Source organism: Nannobrachium achirus, assembly GCF_963921795.1.
Source record: "Nannobrachium achirus genome assembly, chromosome: 20".
NCBI lineage: Eukaryota > Metazoa > Chordata > Actinopteri > Myctophiformes > Myctophidae > Nannobrachium > Nannobrachium achirus.
Genome location: NC_137827.1, coordinates 2,538,657 through 2,562,104, shown reverse-complemented (window position 1 = coordinate 2,562,104; position 23,448 = coordinate 2,538,657).

Sequence of the window (23,448 nt, the reverse complement as noted above, 5' to 3'; positions counted from 1 at the left end):
CGTTTCAGTTAGTTTTCGTTTTTTTAAAAAGCTTAGTTTTTATTTTTATTTCAGTTAACTAAAATGTTTTTCCATTCTAGTTTTCGTTTTTTAGTTAGTTTTCGTTTACTATAATAACCTTGCTACTCACCAAACCAAAGGTAGTTTTACGTTGTTGAAAGTCTATTCTCCGCGGTGGGAAACCTCTCAGCAGGGGCGTCACACCAAATTCTGGGCCCTGGGTACAAGGATTCACTGCGGGCCCCCCATGAATGTTAACTATTGAAAAATTGCAGATATACAAGCTCACAGCGCGGCACCGAGTGCCGCGCTGCGAGCTTGTAGATCTGCTATTTTTGAAAAATCGTGAAAATGTGTGCAAGAAACCTATGTCAAGGACCCCCAAGATGATATGTATTTGGCCACGGACCCCGATCTCAAAATATTTAGTTCCAGGGACCCCCAGAAGCAAAATCTGAGTTAGAAATGTTCGCTTAAAAAATACATATACTATTCAAAGATTTTCACACATTTTCACAACTTTTCAAAAATAGCAGATCTACAAGCTCGCAGCGCGGCACTCGGTGCCGCGCTGTGAGCTTGTATATCTGCTATTTTTCAATAGCTAAAGTTACTAGGGCCCCTCCACCTTGGGCCCCGGTAACTCAGTCCCACTTTCCTACCCCTTGTGACGCTCCTGCCCCTCAGCACCCCACCCACTCTGTAACCCCACCTCAGCACCCCACCCACTCTGTAAAATACATTATTTTTGTCATGAAATAAAATGCACTCACCTTGACCACCATTAATTTCCGGGTTGTGTCTGCGGTGGCTCAAGGTGGGTGCATTTTATTAGTGAGTGAGGCAGTGAGGCAGTGAGCTCTGCTGAGGCTTGTTTGTGTGTAACTGAGGAGCAGTCAAGCAGAGAGAGGGAAAAGGAAGGAAACATAGGGTTTTATCTCTGGCTCCTGTCAACAATATGTGTCCCCAAATCAGCTGAAAAAGTAGCTAGATTTGTCTCTAGAAGCTTTTCACTAATTAAGTCTCCCCTAGGTTGGCAACACAGCTGACTACGGTACATCAAATGCAGATTCTATTCACACCATCAGTGAACCCAACGCTGGTGCGCTTGTAAGAGAAGCGACACCACAGTTATTTTTGTGGATTAGAATTAGTTTGTTTGATCAGCAACAGAAATGGTCAGATTTCACAGCAGCCCAAACGAAGCTCACTTTCTGACAAGACACTCCAGGGTTTGTTTTAATGGCAGTAACACATCCTGGTGTGAACGTTCACCTTAGTTGATGTGGTTGAAGTTGAAACTGTTACATTCAAACGTCTCCTGGTGGTTTTCATCAATATGTAGCAAACTGGTGGATTTAGATATTAATAATTAGTTTACCATGAGAAATGTCACAGCTTGTGTGTGTGTGCGTCGCGTGCGTGCGTGTGTGCAAATTTTTGGTTGGTTCCTTTGTCACTGTGACATCACAGGTGATATCACAGGTGACATCACCTATGTAAAAGTCCATATGGGTATTCCCCAGAATTTATGCCCATATATGAAGATCCCTGATGTCATCAATATACCGTATATCACTGGCCAGATGGCCAAGACGTGGCCCATATCTGTGTGGCTGGTTCAGATAGGGATCTCCATGTATGAGCATAAAATAAATATGGATACATATTATTATTAATAAAGGATAAAATGAAAATAAAATGGGCATATGGGCATTCCCGGAAACAAAATCCCTTTTATGCCCATATTATATGGAGATTTCTGATGTCATCAATCGGCCCTAGCTGGCCCAAGAGCCTGCTTTACTCTGATTTAGACCCTACTGAAAATGTTAATATTAAGTCCATATAATATATCAGTATTTTGATATTAACCTGCGGGCACAGCAACTCATCTGCATGTGTTGGTCAATCTAACAGTGAGTTTCCTGTATGGACAGGATGTGCATATGTTACATAATGTTGGTCAATCTGACAGTGAGTTTCCTGTATGGACAGGATGTGCATATGTTGCATATGTTGGTCAATCTGACAGTGAGTTTCCTGTATGGACAGGATGTGCATATGTTACATAATGTTGGTCAATCTGACAGTGAGTTTCCTGTATGGACAGGATGTGCATATGTTACATAATGTTGGTCAATCTGACAGTGAGTTTCCTGTATGGACAGGATGTGCATATGTTACATAATGTTGGTCAATCTGACAGTGAGTTTCCTGTATGGACAGGATGTGCATATGTTACATAATGTTGGTCAATCTGACAGTGAGTTTCCTGTATGGACAGGATGTGCATATGTTACATAATGTTGGTCAATCTGACAGTGAGTTTCCTGTATGGACAGGATGTGCATATGTTGCATATGTTGGTCAATCTGACAGTGTGTTTCCTGTATGGACAGGATGTGCATATGTTACATAATGTTGGTCAATCTGACAGTGAGTTTCCTGTATGGACAGGATGTGCATATGTTGCATATGTTGGTCAATCTGACAGTGTGTTTCCTGTATGGACAGGATGTGCATATGTTGAATATGTTGGTCAATCTAACAGTGTGTTTCCTGTGTGGACAGGAAGTGTGTCACCACAGTGGAGCCATGAAGACCTGTTGACTCTGCTCATTGAAACACTGCACACGTCTTCCTAGAGCAGCAACACAACACTGGTAAGATAAGATTAATACATGTTTACCATGAGAAATGTCACAGCTTGTCTGCGTGTAGACGTGTAGTGGTGTGTGAACACATGGGTTTGCTGCTCTGATGTCACTGTGATGACACATCCGGCACATCTTGTCCACGTATCCGTGTATCTCTGAAGGTCACGCCTGACACTGTGGTTCCCCTGACACATCACTGTGACATCACAGGTGACATCACCTATGTAAAAGTCCATATATGGGTATTCCCCAGAATCCCTTTTATGCCCATATTATATGAAGATCCCTGATGTCATCGATATACACCAGTAAGACTCCCTAATCGGGAGATAAGCGACCGTAGGTCACTTATCTCCACAAATAGGGCAAACATTTTTTATTCCAAAAACTTCCTGATCCATGTTGATGACATGAGTGTAGACATACTGTGTAGTGATTTTCGTGATTTGAGGGCCAAAACTGTAGGAGCAGTGGCCAAAAATGTGTTTTAAAAATCGGCCTGTAGGTGGCGCTAGAAGAGGGCCATGTGAGAAATGAGGGGTGGAATGTGTCCGCGTTGCCTTGGCGGACGAATAGGTACTGGCCCCGGCTCTCCCGGACGCTCCTAGCCCGAGTTACGGCATTTTATGTGAGCTGCAGTGGCAGGGGGTCCTCCACTGGGGGCGCCACCACTTTTGCATCCGTTCTGGAGCACCAGGAGTGGGTGGTCCCCAGGAATTCCCCGTGAGCAGCTCCGTTGGGGTGGTCATTTGGTAATTTTTGCACATGTGCTCATTTTTTACACTTGGGGGTCCCCCAGGGAGCTGGGGGTCCCTGGAGCTCCGGGGGTCCTTGGAGGTTGTAGTTTGGCAGGTAAGGAGTGTGTGTGCAAAATCTGGCATGGATCGGGGCAACGGTCGCGGAGATATGAGCAGGGCAAAAGTGTGACGTGTGAGGTGTGTGTGACTGACTGACGGACGGACGGACGGACGGACAGACGGACTGACGCACAGACACCTCGAGCAGCTTTCTGTAGTAAGTGCGACCTACGGTCGCAATCACTGGCCAGATTGCCAAGACATGGCCCATATCTGTGTGGCTGGTTCAGATGGGGATCTCCATGTATGGGCATAAAAGGGATTGTTGTTGGATGTGTTGTGACGTCATGGGAACCCCTCTAACAGAATCCATTTTATGCCCATACATGGAGATCCCTGTGTGTCATCAATATTAAGCCCATATCTAACTTCATATGGGAATGCCATATCTGTAAGGCTTGTTCAGACAGTGATCTCCATGTATGGGCATGAAAGGCATGTACCATAATACAGTACATGGATCTTCATATGTGGTTATCAGCTACTGTAGGGGTCTCCATATATGGGTAACTGGTCCGATAGTTATATTCAACCTGGGTTGTGGATCATTGGAAATTGAGAGTTAACTACTTTTTTAGGGGCGCTATATCTGCATATCTGAATAGTTAGAGAGCTGGGTAGCACCCCCTTTTGGATGGATAGTTCCTCCTGTTTTGTCGTCCTTAGTTTGTTCCAGTTTTCCCTGAAACTGTTTGTTTGTATGGAGTAGGGCATTCACGGATAGTAATGCTAATAGAGTGGAGCTTGTAAGCCTATCGCTTTTACACTATTTGTTGTGTTCAAAAGTGTTTTTATTTTTCATGAATGTGGTACTAGTTGTCATTACAAACACATCCATGTCATCGTTGTCCCACACAAGCCCTCACACTCTGCTAAACAGATGTTATTCTCTTATGTGTTTTGCCAAGTCCCGTAAAAGATGCCCTGTGATTGGCCAGTACAGTCACTTTGATTGGCACCTGTGCCAAATGCTCCCCCCAAAACATTATTAATGAGAGTGTGGTGGTGTGTGTTGGACAAACAAGGCATGGATGTGTTTGTAATTGGTAACACATTCATGAAAAACAAAATCACTTTTGACCACAACAAATAGTGTAAAAGCGATAGGCTTATAGGCTCCACTCTATGCTATGAGAGCTGCTGGGTTCTGCTGGGGAAACTGAACAACAGGGGCATTTGTGCCTAATAGACCCCATGTACAGTCTTTTGGGATCAATATAAGTAGGAAAATGAGCCTAGAAGTGTTTTAGGGAGGAGTTGTCCTTTAAGTAAGCAAGAGGCAAAAATTGTGAAAATAGCCGATCTACAGTAGATCTGCTATTTTCACAATAGTTATCTGCGGAAACCGAGTCACATTAAATGTAATACCTACAATTCCAAGTTCCCCAGTTCAAATATGTTTATTTTGGGGGTCACGGCCTAAAAAGGTTTGAGAACCCCAGGTATAGAGCATTAACAAATTCATCCACCAGGGACATTGACAACTCATTCTTATTGACTTCCTATCTAGCCAAGCTTTATAAACTATATATAAAAATAAAAAAAAAATAAAAAACGTTGAATAGTGACTTTGATATTTGATTATTCGAATATATGGTGAATGCCCTAGTATGGAGTCCTCCATATCTTGCAGTTGGTATCTGACATGTTGATCTCTCTTCTCTCTTACTGTATTCTTGTATTGTTTCAGTGTTTCCCCATATTGGAGACGTGTGTTCTGGTTGTCTGGGTCTCTGTGTTTTTGGTTTGAACGTTATATGACGTCGTTATCCAAGTTCTTTTTCCTGAGATCCTTACAGTCGTTATCGTACCATATGTCATCCTCATTGTTTTTTCTGGCTCTGCTTTTTGATACTTTAAGCCAAGGCTTGCTAGTGAGGCTGTCAGGTCAAATATATTATTGAGGTCTTCTACTGCCCTGTTTATACTTTCATTGTTCTCTTGGAAGGTCTTTTATAGGAACTGGTCCAGTCGATTGGACTTGTTTTTGCTTAAAGGGATCCCTGGCTAATATGACAAATATGCCTTAATAGGAGAAGGAGGGAAGGAGGGGTTATCATCATGGCCCCAAATAACTTTTAAATATCTTGCAATTGGCGACAAGTCTCTTACGAAATCGGCAAAGTGCCTCTCATCATTTTATATCAGGGGCAGGTTCCTCATCATTTTTTGCTAAATGGAAAGCCGAGTAGCAAACAAAAGCTATTCCTAAAATACATGATATACGTTTACTTTTCCAAATATGCTTCCTAACGTGTACATATTACACTATTAATCAATGAATCAATAATATTAGTTTACTGTCATGAAACTGTACCTTTTCCTATGGAATACTTCTAATAAATACGTCAAGCTCGCCACCCTCCTTGCCCATCGGCCCCCACCGTTGTGCTCAGGTTCACCGGGAAAACCGCGGTCGTGTCAGTGGCGGCCTTTCTCTATTGCAAGGCTGTGTTCACTCAATCTGTATCTAGTCAAGGCTTTCCGCAGGGGTCTTCAACAGGGGGTCCGGGACCCCTAGGGGGTCCTCAGAGTTACTACAGGGGGTCCTCCAAATCTTTGTGTGATAGAAACTTTTTCTTCTAACTTGAACCTGTGTCCATATTCTGAGAACTTGAGCCAAAAATTGCCGATCTACAAGCTCACAACGCCTCGCGCTGCGAGGCGTTGTGAGCTTGTAGATCGGCTATTTTTAGCAAAGAGGTTTGGTGTAGAGGGGGAAAAAGAGCAGACTAAGTAAAGAGTAAAAGGTCAAGTTATGTATTAAGTATTGACGGTTCAAGTGGTTAAATATCAGAAAACACAAGTTGACATGAATCCAAAATACACTAATGTTGTGCTGTCTAACAATGGAACTATGGAATCTATGAACAGGTTGTGGGGGTCCCTGCTTCATCTCTCTCTAAACTAAGGGGTCCTTGGCCTGAAAACGTTGAAGACCCCTGGTTTACCGTGCTCAGATATTCTGCCAATGTATATTTTCTTTTTAGTGCCAGATAGCATTCCATTTTGCTTTGGTTTGAGTTCTCTTTCCAGTATGTCAGGTAGTTTTCTTTCTGTTTTCTTATAATCTGGTTTGGTCCAAAGTGTTTTCTATCTGGTAGCTGTGCTTGTGTTTGTGCCCAGAGTCCCTGGGCCAGCTGACTCAGTGGGAATAGCTGTAGGTTTTCACTATGGTTGAGGGCTATGTTATGAAGCGTGTCTGGTTTGCTTTCTTTTAGGTGGTTATACAATTTAAGTGCTCTGTTTTTTACTTTTATAATGAGTGTGTATCGTCCTAATTCTGCCCTGCAAGCATTGTTTGTTGTTTTCCGTTGGGTGTGGAGGATGGATTATCATAGTTCTGCATGCAGCGTCTCGGTTTGGTGTTTGTCCCATTTTTATAAATCTTGGTTGGCAAGGGGAGCCCAGATCTGGTAGCCATTGAGGGAGATGGGTTCTATAACATAGTCTAATATCTTTAAAGATGGGGTGCCATGATTCCCCCCCCCCCCTATAAAACATGATCTACTATTATGATTATACTAGGAGGAAGAATTTAGCAGTCGTTTTGTTATTCATTCTATTTGAATGTCTGTCTGACTATCTATCTGACTGACTGCATGCATGCATTTAAGAAAGACATTTTTGTGAAATGTCTCATATTTATCCGGAAGAGTGACTTTTTTGTAATGATCCTCGGACTGCTCGGAGGTCAATTCAATTGTGTGTGTGTGTGTGTGTGTGTGTGTGTGTGTGTGTGTGTGTGTGTGTGTATGGCGGCTTTTCCGTGCCAGCTAAGCGAAGCGACGCATGTGTGGCAAATGGCTTTTTGTTTACATATGCGTGCGTGCATGCATGCGTTAGTTCTGCTCCAGTGGCACTCCGGGGCACACGTTGCGCTGCATCAAAGCGTCTGGACGCATCGCGTCTTTACACGATGGTTCCGCGAAGGTACGCGTGACATGTCATGTAAAAAAAAAAAAAAAAAAAAAATCTCAGATTTTCTTTTTTTTTTACAGAATTTAATTCTGTAAATGTACAGTGATTCTTATATCAATGGTTTAATTGTATTCGTTTTAAGCAGTAACTCATTCCAGTTCAAATACAGACCAAACCATTCAATTCTATGCCATTGCCATCCACTATTGTTGCCTGTTTAACAATGCAGATCTAAGAGTTTAAATATATTTTACTCTGTTGTGAGTAAAAATTAATCTGATTATTATAGAAGAGGGCTTTGCACATAAAGAGTGCTGCTGCATTATATCCTATATAAATTATATGAAGAAGTAATCCATTATTTGGGGTGACGACAACCAGAATGCAGAATAGACTATCATTAGTTGGCTGAGAATAATGCCACAATGTTTTAAATGATCTAATGTAACTTTGAGAAGCGCAGAGCTGGTCAGAGTCCAATCAGACCATCTGCAGGAGCGCTAATTGGGTTGACTCGTTGACCTAGGCCGACCTATGCAATGACAGTAGGCCTATTAATTCATTTATCAAAATATCAAAATTCATTCAATTTGTCCACACATCCAGTGTGGAAGACAGACAGACAGACAGACAGACAGACAGACAGACAGACAGACAGACAGACAGACAGACAGACAGACAGACAGACAGACAGACAGACAGACAGACAGACAGACTGATTGATTTCATTTTCCCATTGCACATGCATATAGAGAACGTCAAGTCAGTCAGTTTCAGCACCACAGCCCCTCATCACACAGATAGACAGCTGTTAAAAGTGGTTGCACATAAACAGAAATAGGCCTCTAATATTTGACAATTTGGCCAATGTTTAATTTGTCACGGTTAAGGTATGTCCTCACCGGCGAATTAGCGAAAGCGACGTGAATAAAGGTCTCTATCTCTCTCTCTCTCTCTCTCTCTCTCTCTCTCTCTCATGATATGTATACATTGTATAGGCCTATATGTGATGTTCTGTCATGACAAACAGCCTTCTTTTTTTTCCAATACTCTCCAATACTTCTGAACATTTGGAATCAGTTTTGAAAGAAGATCTGACACTGTCATGACAGCGCTTCTGCCTATACGCTGATGCATGTGTGAATGAATAGCCTTAATCAGTCAAGCAACGAAACATTCCCTGGTTAAAGTATATAAATAGGCTAAACAAATAAAATAAACAGCATTTGTTATTTTAGTCCGTAACACAGCACTTTTCTTTGTATGAATCAACACTTATTCGTTCAGTTTAATAGTCCCAAAAATCCAGCGCTGGGCGCAAGGCCGCGCCGGGAGGCCCCACCGCCGCAGGGCGCTCGCTCAGAGAAGAGACACCTCGTCAACCTCGTCCTCTCCCTCGTCAGCTCTGTGCTCATTTTGCCACTCTGCAAACTCGTTGTCTGCATTTTGGGCCGGAGGAGCGGCAGCAGCAGCATCCTCATCCTCTCCATCTGGTCTTGGTGCAACAGGCACATATATTTGTATTTTTTTTTTTTTCCCCTCAAGCCCGACCCAGCCCAAAGCCCGACATGTGCGTGACAAATTGAGCCCGGCCCGGCCCGCGCCGCGCCGACCCGTCGGGTCCCGTCGGGCTCGGGCTGAAATTCTAAGCTCTTGTGTGCAGGCTGCTGCCTCAGTAGGCCTATGCACTCCAGCCGACAAGTGTGTGACTGCATGCCCTGGTTCTGCTGCTGCTCACTGTGCACTCTTGTGACGTTGTTTTAGGCAGAAACAGTTGTCTGATTTTCACAGTAAAAAGATGAGTCCAATTACCAGTAGCCTACTTTCCTTCTACTCCACTACACTTCGGATCCTTTTGTAAGGTGTTGTAGCCTATTCATTTTAAGCTCTAACTCATTCATGAACACAAGGGTCCATTTGGTTTCATCTTATGTTCTAAATAAAATAAAGGTTAACGTCAGTCTTGCCTGACTTTCATGAGGGCAGAGGTATAGGCCTACTTTTTTTTTTTTTCTTCTCGGTGATATACACGGCAGCACGTCATTACTTTCTTTCTGACAGTGGATTTCAACCAGTGGTCCGGGGCCCCCCAGTGGTTCTTGAGGGGGTGCCAGGTGTCTGTCTGTCTGTCTGTCTGTCTGTCTGTCTGTCTGTCTGTCTGTCTGTCTGTATATATAAAGATATTGGCGAAGCATACGTTGTGCCATTGACCGTTAAAATGTTTAATTGGCCGGTAATTATAAAGTCCACCGGACACTGTGACCGGCTGGGAAAATGTCTCCCTTATATCATTTGGCTCCCTTTAGGCTATTTTATCAGATTTAAGCCTATTATTCTTATTATTATTTGGTTAAAGTAGTAGGCTACAACCATTAAAACAACATCATCATTTTTGTATCATGATCTGTCAGCATGGTTTAAATCCCGAAGGGTGAGCGTGCTGCGCTTCTTCTGTGCTGTGCGCTGTTAAAATCAGCCTATTCGTCGTACGATGGTGACGCGCGTTGAAAATATCAGAGCTACAAGCTCACAACTCGTCGCAATTCGCCACGCTATGAGCTTGTATATCTGCTATAGATACGCAACACGGGGCGAGCTGCCTGCAGCTCTAGCGCTTGTCCCAAATCAGCGCTGTCTTGTTCGCTGGAGACCCTGCAGAGTCGGGGTTTACCAGTGGCGTCAGTTCAGCAAAAGCTAAGGTATGGCAACATGACTGGTGTCTTGCACGCGCGCCCTCGCGTGCGTGCAAGACACCAGTCATGTTGCCATACCTTAGCAACAGACATGATGAAAAGTACATTTTATTATTTCATCCATCCATTCATTACACATCCATTACACATGCAGTGTCAGCGTTACACTTGTCAAGCCGACATTTCATTGAATTCATAGGGTATTTATTTTTGTTCGATATGATTACAGTATATTGAGTCTACAGCAGTGGGTCTCAACCAGTGGTCCGGGGACCACCAGTGCTGTGTTGGTCCTTGAGGGGTTAGGGTTTCCATGCAGGTGATCTCCAGTTAAAATATGGAGAGTAACCAAACGGAACTATAGACCCTTAACTCTTGAGAGCGTAAAATGAAACCAAATGGACCCTGCCTGCCTTGGTTTTGTACTGCGCCGTTGGTTCGTTCTGGGCGAGCGGTTGTTTTTTGTGCAACTAAAATACTCCTGTGCACATTACATTGGCGTAGGCCTATAGGAAAAAATAAATAAAGCCAAGGAGAACTATTAACGGCGAAACACAGGCCCACGAACAAAATATTTATATAGCGAATAGGCCTATATTTGTTTAATTTCGCCGTTTTAAAGCACCATGCTGGCGAGGAGGCTGCGCAAAAAAAGTGATTGTGCTGTCAAACAATGAAACTATATGGAATCTATGAAGGTTGTGGGGATCCCTGCTTCATCTCTCTCGCCTGTGACACCACGCAAAGCGTTTCGGGGTATTCCGAGTTTTGCACGATCTGATCATCTGCTTCAAATACCACCAGTGGTCCTTGAGGCTTGAGGTGGTCCACAATCCCCAGCTTATTAATGATGGAGTTGGACAGTTGGTAACCAAATGGACCTCGGCGCTTGCCGAGATCTCTCTCTCTCTCTCTCTCTCTCTCTCTCTCTCTCTCTCTCTCTGCTCTCACTGGGCGCAGTGGGGCAAAGTAACTAAGTAGATTTACTTATACTGTATACTCAAGTAAAATGTTGAGGTAATTAAAAGATATGATTAGGCCTATTATATTATAAAACATCCATTGATCCACTTTAGCCGTACGTTTTATGCCTATATGCCTATAACAAGACAACTAAAGGAAAGAGAGAGAGGGGGAGGGGTTATTATTACCCTTATTACTATACTACTAACTAGGTAACCTCGCACACCAGGCTTTACTAACTAGGCAAGGGGCTGCCTCTCCGCTGAGCGCATGCATGCATTGCTGCGTGACAGACAGACAGACAGACAGACAGACAGACAGACAGACAGACAGACAGACAGACAGACAGACAGACAGACCTGGCCCTATTGCGAAGGGCAAATGCGTTGTACAGTAGTTATCTAAACCGGAGCATGGAGGAGCTTGGAACATGCATGGTACAAAAAAAATGGCGGAATGGCAGAGAATCTATGCAGATTAGCAGTAGGCCTAAATGGTGAGGCCACATTCTCATAATATAATTCGGTTTAGTCGTGCGAATGGGAGGGGTGAAGTTGCCACATTCTTGCATATTTAATTGATACGTTTGCGCTCGCACTGCACTTTGTCATCCGAAACAAGTAATCGTCCGTGCACGTCTGTCCAGGGACATGAATGTATCCAAGCTGCATAATAATGCCTCCTCCATCTCCCTGTGTGTAACCGCAGGACCCCCGCAAGCGCCGCATTAGCCTATTTATCAGCGGTCAACGTTCGTAAACGGGCAATCAAAAAATAAAACCAGCGGCGGCGGGAGAGTCTCGCAAAATCTACCAGCAATAAACCAGACAGAAAATACTTAAGCAAGATATGAATATCTACGAAGAGGGCAACGTCTCTCTCTCTCTCTCTCTCTCTCTCTCTCTCTCTCTCTCTCTCTGCCCCTCGTCTTGCCCTCCGCTGGCTCACTCGCTGCGCAAAAGCGTCTCCATTTGGACATGATTTGGCACAGAGAGCAGCGCGCGCGAGCTAGGGCGAGAGACCCACACATCGGCCTATATTATATTAGCCTATAGCCTATATATGATATACAAGTGACTCCAGAAGCACTTTCCTTTCATCTAAATGTGAGCAACTCCTCACAAATAATACACTATGTGCGATGGAGGGAGGGGTGATCAGAAATTAAATCAATGAGGGGAGGAGGCGGCCAGAATGGTCAGAAATCTAATGTAACCTAACCCTAACCCAAAGCCCGATACATAATTGACAATTGGAGACCGGCCCGGCCCGAAGACCGACATTTTTCTAAACAAGCTTAATTGCAGAGTGCGTGTAGCGGCGGCCTTTTGTTTTCATTACATTTTAAATATTGGTGAAGAACAGAGACATGATACCCCTTTCCAACTGTCTTTATTCAATTGTGAAACAGGTCCCGACTCCCGAGGACAATTTAACAATGAACAATCCTTTGAGTTTGCGTTGTGCGACATTTGTGCAATTAAAATAAACAATCTCAAGTTAAGTATGTGTATAAAATATTAGAATGAATAGCCTTAATCAGTCAAGCAACGAAACATTCCCATTCCCTGGTTAAATTAAAGTATGTAAATAGGCTAAACAAATAAAATAAACAGCATTTGTTATTTTAGTCCGTAACACAGCACTTTTCTTTGTATGAATCAACACTTATTCGTTCAGTTTAATAGTCCCAAAAATCCAGCGCTGGGCGCAAGGCCGCACCGGGAGGCCGCACCGGCGAATAATCCAATCAGACAGCAAGCAGCTGAAATTAAATAAAATACATTTATAAATAAATGATAAGATCACAAGAGACCAAGATGACTACATTCTACGTTGGCCATTGGGTATATATTGCCAACAGTTAAAGGCTAGGCTGTACTCACCGATCTTATAAATTGTGATGAAGAAAATCGTTCAACGATGTCCTTCGCTCGGAGATGGTTCTGCCCGCAGCGCTGAAAACCCGTTCACTGGAACTGCTGCTGGCCGGGATGCAAAGCACAGATCTTGCCAATTTTTTTCTTTATTTATTTTTCTCAAGCCCGACCCAGCCCAAAGCCCGACATGTGCGTGACAAATTGAGCCCGGCAGGCCAGGCCGCTGCTCAGAGCTGAAGTTAACAACAAAACAAACAAATAACGAAATAAAGGTCTAAACACAACATAACTGAACAGAACTAAACAAATAATAAATAAAGCAATTTAACTGACAACTTAACCAGAAGGCAGCCATTCCGAAGGGCTCAACTTAGGAACACCAAACAAAACAAAAACAGTTAAATAAATAAATAAATAAATAAATAAATATAAATAAATTAACGAAATATGTATAGTCTCAATCAGTCAAGGATTAAAACATTTGGTTAAAATGCAAATATAAAAATGGGCAAAACAAATAAAATAACCAGCATCTGTTATTTTAGTCCATAAACACAACACACTTCTACTTAATATATTAGTCCCAACCAGCAGGGCGCAAGGCCGTGACTCATGCATGCGCTGATCTGAAAGTTACATTTCAACATCACATCATCGCCCAAATAATAATAAATAATATATTCGGAATGGCGGGGTGTTTCCAGAAAATGAAACGAAATCTATTTGGTTTCACTTTATACTCTAAAGATTTAAAAGATCCATTTGGTTAACAACTCTCCATAATTTAGCTGTGGACCACTTGGAACTTCCCCCAAGGACCAACGGTGGTCCTTGGCCAACGGTGGTCCTTGGGGGGGGGACCACCAGGACCACCAACTCACCAAAGGACCACCGGTGGTCCTTGAGGGTCTGTATTTTATCCCAATTCAAATAGGCCTATATAAAGCAAATTTGCTACGTCAGCCAAGGAGCACAGAGAGCATGCAGCCCACAGTGGAGAGTGGAGACAGACCAACGCATGCTCGCATGAACGTCTGGATGTTTTATTTGATATACACGTCTACACACACACACGCAGGTTTAGCGCTGAGAATCAAATGGGTGGCACACATCTCACACGTGCGTTCCAGAGCAGAGCAACAAGTCAATCACGCGTACAGTTCATGGCGGCGCTGCATTTGACCGTGTCGTCTCACGCATGATGGCCACATGGCCATTAGATGTATGCGTGCGTTAACACATGCGTTCGCCACAAACGCCTAACACTACGCGACCTCGCGTTCCCCTGTGAGGCACAAAAGAGAAGGCACACGGGGACGCGTGACGGCGACGTTTGCGCGTTATGATTCAAAAGCCATTTGAAAATTACAGGAGACGTTCATGCGTTCAGTACAACACAGATAAAATCGAATGCGTGCGCGCGAGTGTAGCAACGTCCATGTGGCACGATTTGCGCTCGATAGTGTGTGTGTGTGTGTGTGTGTGTGTGTGTGTGTGTGTGTGTGTGTGTGTGTGTGTGTGTGTGTGTGTGCGTGCGTGCGTGCGTGCGTGCGTGCGTGCGTGCGTGCGTGCGTGCGTGCGTGCGTGCGTGCGTGCGTGCGTGCGTGCGTGCGTGCGTGCGTGCGTGCGTGCGTGCGCGTGCGTATGTGGAAACATTATATTGTTAATTAGCAGGGGTGTCGCACCAAATTCTGGGCCCTGGGTACAAGGATTCACTGTGGGCCCCCCATGAATGTTCTTCATAGGGGGAGGGGGTTTAACCCATTTAGACTGGGAACGCATTATTATGCGTTATTTTGTGCTTTAACTATTGAAAAATAGTAGATATACAAGCAGATATACAAGCACCCCAGAAGCAACATTTTACTTGCAGTTCATGAGTTGACGACTTTAAAAAAATAGCAGATCTACAAGCTCGCTGTGAGCTTGTATATCTGCCAAGGTTTATGTTGGGGTTGGGATAAGAGTTTAAATCGCTTAATTAATCAGCCTGTGATATGTTTGATTTATTTTATTTATTTATTTAATCTCATTCAACCCGGTGTGTGTGTGTGTGTGTGTGTGTGTGTGTGTGTGTGTGTGTGTGTGTGTGTGTGTGTGTGTGTGTGTGTGTGTGTGTGTGTGTGTGTGTGTGTGTCCTCACCAGGCTGCATCAGTCCAGTTCACTGTGAAGAGTCCCCCCCCCCCCCCCCGTGCAGAGATGGCCTCATCTTCAGGTTAATGTCAATGATTGATATGATAATATTGTCCAGAATATTTACAGTGTGAAATTAATTTGATATCATTTATGACTACTGTACTCTTGTATTTCCAGGCCCCAGTAAAAAAGCCTCAGAGATGAGAATAATACTTATGGGAAATTCATGTTCAGGGAAGAGTTCATCAGGGAACACCGTCTTGGGTTCAGAGCAGTTTAGTTCAGTGTGAGAAGAGACAGGGAAACGTAGCGGGGAGACACGTTACTGTGTGTCTCTAAACAGAACATCTGAGATGATCAAACATCCCTTCTAGGGCTAATCTCACTTCGTGTCGTGATGCAACGCGTTGTGAGCTTGTAGATCAGCTATTTTTAAATAGCCATCGAATAGGGCCAAAGTCTATTAATGTATGTTTTATAATATAATCATTTATATCTGCAAAGTAACTAGTAACTAAAGTTTTCAAATACTTGTAGTGGAGTAAAAGTACAATATTTGGATCCGAGATGTAGTGGAATAGAAGTAAAAGTACTGAAAACTGTTAATACTCAAGTAAAGTACAAATACCTCAAAACTGTACTTAAGTACAGTACTTAAGTAAATGTACTTAGTTACTTTACACCACTGAACAACACCAATATTGTATGGGGGTCCCTGACACAAAATATTGTCAGAAGGGGGTCCACGGACAATGCATATTAATTTGGGGGTCCTTGACAGCTGGAAGTAGTATTAACGTTGTCCACTAAAAACTATGATGAAAAATCTTGGTCGACTATCTTTTTCATCGACAAAAACTACATAAAAACGAAGCTATGATGACTAAAACCAAGATTAAATATATTTTGTCAACAAATAAAAACTATAAAAACTAAAATGTCAGGGAGGGACTAGTGGTGATCCAGTAGAACTAAAAGACAAGTCATTTTATGTTTGGTTGTGCTGGGGTGAAAATTATAGATCTTCACATTGTGAGCTTGTAGATCGTCTATTTTCAGTATGCAACTAAGTGTAAAATCAGCCATTACAACACCATCAAGGACCGCAAAAGTAATTTTTTTTCAACAAAACTAACCGTAGATTTAGTCTAGTAAAAAAGTATGTTATTTAGTTGATAAAAACTAGACTAGAACAAATACTTTTCAGATGACTAAAATATGACTAAAACTAGAGAACATTTTAGTCAAGATCCTATGGCTCAAACTAAGAAAATTTACTGTAAAAATCAACACTGGCTGCATGCCCAAATAAGGAACTACACTTTTAGAAACAAGACTGAAAACTACTACCAATATTTACAAGCTTTACAGAAAAACAAGCCCAAAGTCACTTATAATAAGCAGACATGGCAACACTGACTGAACCCAGTAGAGTCTCTCTCTCACACACACACACACACAACCACACACACGCACGCACGGGCGAACGTGCGCATACTTACACACACACACACACACACACACACAAACACACAAACACCCACACACACACACACACACACACACACACACACACACACACACACACACACACACACACACACACACACACACACACACACAGTGTGTTAAATGTTGAATGTATTCTTTCTTATATTTCAGGTGATGACCTCCATCTGTCAGAGATGAGAATTATTCTTCTGGGATGGAAAGCTTCAGGGATTAAGAGTAAATCAGGAAACACTATCCTGGGTTCAGAGCAGTTTAGTTCAGGGGAAACAGATCAGTGTGAGAAGAGACAGGGAGACGTAGCAGGGAGACGCCTCACTGTGGTTAACACTCCAGGATGGTTTGCTGATGCCTCTCTAAACAGAACATGTGAGCTGATCAAACAGCAGATAGTTCTTAGTGCATCTCTTTGTCCTCCAGGACCACATGCTCTCCTCCTGGTTATACCAGCTGATGATTCACTTACAGCTGATAGGTGTAAAAACATAGAGGATCACGTACAGCTTCTCGGTCCCACAGTGTGGAGTCACACTATGATCCTGTTTACCAATCTAAAAGGTAAATCCATTGAGCAGTTCATTGAGAGTGCAGGAGAGGCCCTGAAGAGGCTTGTAGATAAATGTGGTAAAAGATATCATGTCTTTGACAATGAGAACAGGGGTGATGGCACTCAGGTCACAGAGCTTCTGCAGAAGATTGAGGAGATGGGAGGAGATAAAGGAGGCTGTTTTGAGATAGACAGAGCAGTGTTAGAGGAGACTGAGAAGAAAAGGAGAACACAGGATGAGGGAGCAACACGACGACAGATGAAGGTGAAGAAAGAACGAGAGAGCATCAGATCAAGGATGGGTATGTTATTAATTAATTTAAATCACATCTGTCACTAACACACTTCTCAATACACAGACACAGCATGACGTTTTAATCAATGCTCATCATAAAATAATCAAACAGTCAGATAAAAATATAAAAATAAATGTGTGATGAAGTAGGATGTTCATTTAGAAAAGATCTAGGAATTTTAAACATGGAGATGTTTCTGCCTGATAGCAATACAATGTGTTTTATTTACTAAATACATAAAATTAACAAATAGATTGTACAGATCAGAAATTCTATTATTTATTTACATGAAGCCTATAAGCCTTTGAAAAATCTGAAATATATTGGCCTGGCTACACCAAGCCGCTTTGCACGCGTCAGTGCGTATGCGTGCGTATGGGGGGCGTGTGTGCGTATGCGCGTTTTGGATAGATCCAATGTATATCAATTCAGCTGGCCAGGGCTGGATTAACCATTGGGCCAGTGGGGCCGTTGCCAGGGGCCCTTGGCTCTCAGGGCCCCTTGGGGGACGGTCATTGACAATTTACTAAAATCAAATGTATACATTTGGGTAAAAATCAAAAGTGTGGGCCCCTCTTCTGTTGTCTACAGTGTTTTCTTGGCCCACAGATGATCATCATGACTTAAAATCCGAGCTGGGTAGTGCATGTTGGGAGGCGGGGGGGGGGGGTTACTGTGAAGGGTGGGGCCCTAATTTAATAGGCCAGGGGCCCTCACGGGGGTTAATCCGTCCATGCAGCCGGCTACACCAGGCGTACGGATAGCGCTAACCACGGATACGCATTCCCTAAAAAAAGGATCGGTTCTATTTTTTAAGCACGCGTATGCGTTTTGTACACACACTATCTGGTCTTCCTCACATATACTCCCTCCTTGGTGTAGCCTGGAGCGTTTATGCATATGCGAGCGTCTTCACGGACAGTACACGCGTATGCGTGCATCTTTTGGTGTAGTCCAGCCGTGAGGGTCTTTTTGCACTGCTTCTCGTGTTCATGTCAAGGACAATTGGAAGATTGGACAATAACCCTAACCCCCATTGATCCACAGAACCCCAATTGAAAACATATTGTGCCAAGGACCTCCATAAGAGAAGATTTGTAAAGTGATCTACAAGTTCACAATGTGTCGCTTTGTGACGTGTTGTGAGCTTGTAGATCGGCTACTTTGAACAGTAGCGGTCCCAGCCTATATGGCACCCTGGGCGAAACAGTATAGCGGTTCTACACGGCAGCAGAACCGCTTAATATAATGGGGTTTACTCCACTGTGGAGTAGAAGTATTGGAAAATAGGACATACTCAAGTAAAGTAGCCTACGAATACCTCTAAAGTACATAATTGAGTAGTCTACTTAGTTACTTTACACCACTGTCAACAGCAAGAATGGTTCCCAAACTTTTTAGCCAATGACCCAAGAGAAATTAAATGTTTGGGGACCCAAACTAGTAATAGTTAAAAATTGCAGATCTACAAGCTCACAACGAGTAGCTTCAAGCGGCGTTGTGAACTTCTAGATCGGCTATTTTCAGGACCCATAGGCTACAATGTGTCCGCGACGCGACCCACGCATGGGTCCCCGACCCCAGTTTTTGGAAACAGTGGTCTTCTGTAGCCACTAGCCACTAAGGCATCACAACAGTGAAACATTAGCACAATAACCAGCAGCATTATCTTATCATCACTCTAATATAGTCACGACTCACCAGCTGCTGTCCTGCTGAAGATGAGAGGACGCTGTTTAATGCCTTTATAGCCTACGTTGTCTTGTCTTGGTGTTTTGTTGTATATTCCTTATGCCTGCGTTGTTTTGACCACGAGTCCACAACGCACCATCGTGACGCACGGGGAGAGAGAGACAGACGTCCATTAAAAGCCATTTCCTCTCTAAACGGTGCGCAGAAGCGCATTTCAAAACGAGAGCCTTTCTTTTTTTCATCTATACTATCGATCATTCAATACATGTTTATTTTGAAATTGTACTGGAAATAGAAGTAACCAGATAGCCTTCATGCCACTGATGTCAGAGCCTAGAGGGCTCTGCGTTACGCTATGGGAGAATTTTCTTTTCTCATCGGTGTTGCTTGCCGCCCTGGGCATCTGCCCCGCTGCCCCCCCCCCCCCCCCCCCATTTGACCGCGCTGACTTTGAATATGAATTCTTAAATGCTTAACAACCATAGAGTTATATATAATATAGAGAACGGACAGCTATTAATTTCAATGCAAGTTGCTCAGTGATGGTTCTTTGAAGCACCCGGAAGAAGCAGCATCCAGATGCATTGTGGGGGAAATTGGCACATCTGGATGTGACAACATTTGTTACGTCGAGACGCAATTACGTCACGAACGTGACGAACGTCGAACGACGTCCATTGAACCCCATGGCAGACCCCAGTGGCTCTTTTGCTTGTGCATGTATTTTTACCCCGTCTGCAGTTCCAGCTTTGGCCAGTAGGGCCAAAGCTTCAATATTTACAAGCCGTTCTGGGGGCTTGTTAACAACACATTGGGGGGTCCCCTGGCACAGAATATTGTCAGATGGGGGTCTGTGGACAAATACATATTAATTTGGGGGTCCTTGCGCGGGTCTGTCGCCTCGCCTGCCGCGCCGATACGCAGCTGTTTTATTTTCCCAGCGTTTCTGAGCGGTGAAAATGTTCTTCCCACCGGTGGAAATGGATGCACCGTGCAGCAACACGGCATCCAGTTGGTTTTACCACACGACACGTCACCCACGTCAATACTGTGACGCTGCACAGCCGCCCGCGTACGGTGTGTGTTCCCCTTAATAAATATTGACAATTTTGTCAACAAATAAAAACTGAACTAAAATGCCAGGGAGGGACTGCATGGTGAAGAAGAGATCCAGTAGAACTATAAAGACAAGTCATTTCATGTTTGGTTGCGCTGGGGTGTTGTGCTCTGAAAATAGCAGATCTACAAACTCACAACGTGTTGAACTTCAACACATTGTGAGATAGTAGATTGGCTATTTTCAGTAAATTTTCAGTAAATTTTCAATAAAGCGTAAAATCAGCCATTATGGCACCATCAAGGCCAGCCAAAATACATATTTTCAGCTAAATTAACTGTAGCCCAAAGTCACTTATAATAAGCAGACATGGCAACACTGACTGAACCCAGTACACCCTAACACAAAACACATCTTACATGCACACGCACGCACGCACGCACGCACGCACGCACGCACGCACGCACGCACACACGCACACACGCACACACACACACACACACACACACACACAGGTTTGCAATTGCTACTTTGTGGGGACATTACACTATGGGCGGCTTGCACCAACACGGTTTAAGCCTTAAACTGGTTTAAATCAAGGTTTATCTTTTAATCAGCTTGCACCAAACCTTAAATCTAGTTTTCATTAATCAGGTTTAGTTTTAAACCATCCTTTTAATCTTGGTTTGAATTTTCACTGTAAACCTGGATTACTGTTAATCCTGTTGCACCACTACTTTAAACTTTGATTTAAACATCAGTAAGAGATTAATTTTAAACCTGCTGTAGAGGTGGTTTAAATGCAAACATGCCATTGACATGATTGGGGGTCCCTGTGAGGGAAGCCCTGCAGGCTGCAGGCTTGCATCTGTAAACTGTGGACAGTGTTTCACAGCTGAAAACAAACATCTCATCATATTGTTGTCTTCAATACATCCTTGTAGTACTGTACATCGGCTATTTTAAATTAGCAAACATTTAAATATTTACAGGGACATAATACAGACATTTGTTATGGAAGCTTGTGGACTTCCCAAGCAACATGGAGACGTTTTAATTTTCAAAATCGCTTCATAATTGGGAATGTGTGATCAAAACTGTGGTCTTTTCTTGCTTCCTTTCTAGCCGCGCATCGCATCGCCGCACCGCACCGCACTGTGTAGCGTCCGAGCGTCACCGTCGTATGACGGAGCGTTATATTTTTTGTTTTGTTTTGGCTGCAGGCGCTCTTCTTAACATAGGCCTGCCCACATTCTCCTAGAAGTGAATAAAAAAGTAACGCTAAAGATATTAGGCTCAAGAGAATAGCCCAATAGCATATTCAAGTTTGTTTACATCGAAATCCAAGATGGAGGACATTTAAACCATGAATTAATCACAGTTTATGGTTTTAATCACAGGTTAAGGGGTTTAATCACAGATTTGTTAAGCAATGCTTAAATTTAAGTGGTGCAACGCACTTAGATTTAAAATAAAACCTAGATCAACAAACCCTTGATTAACCCTAAACTAAGATTTATTTAATCCCTTTTGGTGCAAACCGCCCATAGTCTACTATCTTTGTGGGGACATTCCATTCATTTTTAACCCTAACCCTAACCCCAACCCTAACCCTAACCCTTAACCTAACCCCTAAACACCTTGTGGGGACCTATTAATTTGTCCCCACTTGTTTTTTTCCTCCAATTGTACTATCTTTGTGGGGACTTGACACACACGCACGCACGCACGCACGCACGCACGCACGCACGCACGCACGCACGCACGCACGCACGCACGCACGCACACACACACACACACACACACACACACACACACACACACACACACACACACACACACACACACACACACACACACACACACACACACACACACACACACACACACACACAGATAAATGTTGAATGTATTCTTTCTTATATTTCAGGTGATGACCTCCACCTGTCAGAGATGGGAATTATACTTCTGGGGTTTAGAACAGCTTCAGGGATTAAGAGTAAATCAGGAAACACCATCATGGGTTCAGAGCAGTTTACTGTATGCCCTTTAGACAGCACAGCTCAGTGTGAGAAGAGACAGGGAGACGTAGCAGGGAGACGCCTCACTGTGGTTAACACTCCAGGATGGTTTGCTGCTACCCCTCTAACTGAAACATCTGAGCTGACCAAACAGCAGATAGTTCTTAGTTCATCTCTGTGTCCTCTAGGACCACATGCTCTCCTCCTGGTTATAACAGCTAGTGAGTCACTTACAGCTGATGAGTGTAAACACATAGAGGATCACATGCAGCTTGTCAGTCCCACAGTGTGGAGTCACACTATGATCTTGTTCACCATGGCAGGCCCTCTAAGAAGTAAATCCATTGAGCATGTCATTGAGAGTGAAGGAGAGGCCCTGCAGAGGCTTGTAGATAAATGTGGTAACAGATATCATGTCTTAGACAATAAGAACAGGGGTGATGGCACTCAGGTCACAGAGCTTCTGCAGAAGGTAGAGGAGATGGTGGCAGGAAATGGAGGACGTCTCTATGGAACAGGAAGTCCAGCAACACCAACACCTGACAGTGAGTATTTAAAGGGATATTTCACTTTAAAAAAAAACTTTTAGTTATTTTATCATCTAATCAGGCTTTTATGAATACCCTGAACAGTTTTTTTATTTGCTTGATTGAATATTTTGATATTTGATGTAAATGTTACCAGGCCCTCTAGGCCCAGGGCCTCTCCCCACACACACCCATTGTAACTTCAAACTTCATTTTAACCATGATAGATTCATTAAAAACACCCATTATTTTTTCTGGTGACTCATAATACCCTCCTAATACGTGAATAGGCAGTGTTTTTTCCATAACTTTTTTCATTTATTTTCAATAATTATATTTTTGTATTTCATTTTTTTTATTTTCCCAAATAATTATTAAAAATAAATGAAAAAAGTTATCGAAAAAAAAAACACAGCCTGCTCACGTATTAGGAGGGTAAATAATGGGTGTTTTTAATGAATCTATCATGGTTAAAATGGAGTTTGAAGTTACAATGGGTGTGTATGTGGAGAGAAGCCCTTCCACTGCTCCCTGTTGAAAGTGGAATATTAACTGTTTATCTTCTTTAACATAATGCTAACATGCTAACTATCGTATTATTTAAACATTGAATAATAATAATAACCCCGAAATCATCAAAATTTGTTAAAATAGCACATCTGCAAGCTTTTAGATCTGCTATTTTCAC